Raw genomic sequence first — 3,120 nt, forward strand, 5'->3', positions numbered from 1 at the left:
CGTTAGACTGAGAACTGGCTCAACCGCCTGGGCTTTGTGTGTGTGTGTGTCGTGTGTGTGTGTGTGTGTATGTGCGTGTGTGTGTGTGTGGGTGTGTGCGTGCGTGCGTGCGTGCGTGCGTGTGTGAGTGTGTATGTATGTGTGTGTTTGCGTGTGTGCGTGTGCGTGTGTGCGTGCGTGTGTGAGTGCGTGCGTACGTGCGTGCGAGCCTGCGTGCGTGCGTGTGTGTGAGTGTGTGTGTGTGTGTGTGTGGGGGGGGGGGGGGGGGTTAGGGGCATGAAGTGGGAGACTTGGGGGGACAGCCGGGACACACACACGCTCATCAGGGGATATTCACGGTAGCTAAAGAGATACATGGTGCCCCCTCTTTTCCTTCTTCAAACGCCAACTAGGCCTAGTTCGTTATATCAGTATTCCTCAGCTTTGAATCCGAGAGTCCCGTCCCTCAGGATCATCATCGTGGTTTGCTTTTGCAGTAAGATAATCAGTGTAGTTAGAGGGGTGGGGGTGGGGTGGGGGGTCGGGACTGAGGGGCTCTTGCTGGAGGAAAAAAACAACATGAAATTAAAATAATTATTAAAATAATTATTAAAAACGCTTAGCCAAGAAATACATTCAGCTTCAAGAACAAGAACAGATTTCTTTGCCAGAAAAACGTGACAACGTGAAATGAGAAAACACACACACACACACACACACCTAGTACAGTCCAACCTGTCTGAAGAGACCACCCAAGGCACTGAGCCAGTATCATAAACACCACTGCAAATGCAAAGCGTCATCCCAGCCACGAAGCAATAATCTTTGGAAAAAAAAAGAAAAAAAAGGCACATGGCGTGACAAGATACAAAAGGTGGGATGGGACGAGACGGCCACTATCTCCTTTTCGCTCACAAAATACGCACACAGACACCGCACAACCAAAGCGCAAGCACTGAGTGAGTGAGTTTACTTTGTTATTCTTGTTCGTCGCATTTTCTCTTCCTGAATAACCAGCAGGCATCGCCTTATACTACTACGCCTAGCCTATTACACTTGCCATACAAGTTGTCTTGGTTGGTGGGACAGTGCGTGCACACTCACTTGAGGAGGTATCGAGAAATCGCTGCGACACTGAGCCGGGGGTTGGATTTCCAGTGTGGATTACACATACGCATATTATCACGTTGGATTATCTTGATGTGACGATCGACTGACGAAGATTCGCTGGGGAAGAGGACACCTGTGTGTTCATTGTCTTTGCTCCAAGAGGTGGAGTGATTTGGGGGATACTTCGCTGATCGTGGTGAGAAAGCGGTGTGAAACGTTGTACAGGTGCGCATTGTTAGTGTCTGTTTTTTTCTGTCGCAGACTTTCGTCTTGTCTTCTCTGGCTGTTTGTTTCTGTTGATTTTTGTCTGTGTGTCTGTCTGTCTGTGTGTCTGTGTGTCTGTCTGTCTGTCTGTCTGTCCGTCCGTGGTCTCTCTCTGTCTCTGTCTCTTTCTCTCTTTGTGTGTGTGTCTCTCTCTCTCTGTCTCTGTCTCTCTCTGTCTCTGTCTCTCTCTGTCTCTCTCTCTCTATCTCTCTCTGTCTCTCTCTTTGTCTCTCTCTCTTTCTCTCTCTCTTTCTCTCTCTCTCTCTCGCTCTCTCTCTCTCTCTCTCTCTCTCTCTCTCTCTCTCTCTCTCTCTCTCTCTCTCTCTCTCTCTCTCTCTCTGTGCCTTTCTCCTCTCTCTGTGCCTTTCTCCTCTCTCTCCGTCAGTCTCTCTCTCTCTCTCTCTCTCTCTCTCTCTCTCTCTCTCTCTCTCTCTCTCTCTCTCTCTCTCTCTCTCTCTCTCTCTCTCTTTGTGGGAGTGTGAATGACTCTCTGCACCTTTGTCGCTTTATAGTGCTTTTTCTGTCGGTGCGCGTATGTTTGCGGATGCGCGCGCGCGCGCGCGCGTGTGTGTGTGTGTGTGTGTGTGTTGGGGGGGTAGGGTAGGTTGGTGTGTGTGCGTGCAGTTATATGAGAGAGAAATGTTGGGACAGAGACAGAGACAAAGAGACAGACAGGGACAGAGAGTGTCTGTCTGTGTTTACGTAGGTCTTTCTTTCTCTGTCTGTCTGTCTCTGTCTGTCTGTCTGTCACGTGTTTGAATTAATTTCAAATTGGGTCATCAGAATTGTTGCATGCGCGTACTTATTCTTACTCATTTTCACATGTTGTGATTGTCTGAATGATTGCGTCGGCAAAGTAGTTGAATAGAAACAGCTGAAACATTTTAACATTGAAACATTTAAACAATCTGGGGGCGGGAGAGGGGGGCTTAGCTCTCCCTAAATGTAATGCTATTAATTATGCGCTTGTAAGACTATGTAAAGGCCCTAAGCTTATTCTTTAGCAATTAGTTTCGACTAGTCCCTCTTTAGGGCGAGGGCCAGATGTAAAAAAAGCAGATCACTGCTTACTCTATATTACCCTCGTTAAATAAAGAACTGTTCTTGTTCTTGTTCTTGTTCTTGTTCTTGTTCAATTTAAAATTGCTCACGCGTTCGCGTTTTGTTATGGTTCAGTTGCACAGAACATTATCATGTTTGTTTTTCAGTACTCCATTAGATCAAATTACGAGTCGCCCCTTATTTACAATCAACGCATTGTTTACTGAAAACATTACTGGCTTGCTTGTGGGAACATGATTGTTCTTGAATAAGCGTGACTCACTCGTGTGAGCTGGGTTTTACGGGCCGCGCAACCTATTTGTCTTTTCCGTTTCGTTTTTCACATAGTTGTTTATAGTGTCACACGCCAGTGAGAAAGCATTTCGCGCTTTGCTCTCTGTTGTGCCACTAACCCGGTTTTCAGTGCACATGCAGGACAGTTGACACATGAGGCGCGCAATAATGCTTTTACTTTTTCTCAAATCATCAAAATATACTCATGCGCTCGAATTTACTTGTAAAACAAGAAATTCCTACCAGGTAGGAAAAACACCCCCGTCAAAGGGAAATAACCTTCTCAGTTGGTGGCAGTGACTGAGTGAGAATGGTTATTTCCCTTTGACCATTAAGATGTCCCTCTATAAGTCCTTGTATAATTTTAATCCACCAATAACTCCCTAACCGTGTGTTTGACTGGTCCCAATTTTTGTAAGGACCGTCTCAGGA

At 46.3% G+C, this 3,120-nt stretch overlaps 1 protein-coding gene across 1 annotated transcript in view; it reads left to right on the forward strand.

Annotated features, from left to right (window-relative positions):
- The first annotated feature begins 1,065 nt into the window (after window positions 1-1,065).
- The window catches only part of LOC138954002 (mucin-2-like), a 119,828-nt gene continuing 117,773 nt past the window's right edge, over window positions 1,066-3,120 (forward strand). The window contains exon 1 of the mRNA XM_070326022.1: window positions 1,066-1,314. The gene's annotated coding sequence lies outside the window, so the exon portion shown is untranslated. The remainder of the gene's footprint in view (window positions 1,315-3,120) is intronic.

The sequence above is a fragment of the Littorina saxatilis genome, linkage group LG1 (genome assembly GCF_037325665.1).
Source record: "Littorina saxatilis isolate snail1 linkage group LG1, US_GU_Lsax_2.0, whole genome shotgun sequence".
Taxonomy (NCBI): Eukaryota; Metazoa; Mollusca; class Gastropoda; order Littorinimorpha; family Littorinidae; genus Littorina; species Littorina saxatilis.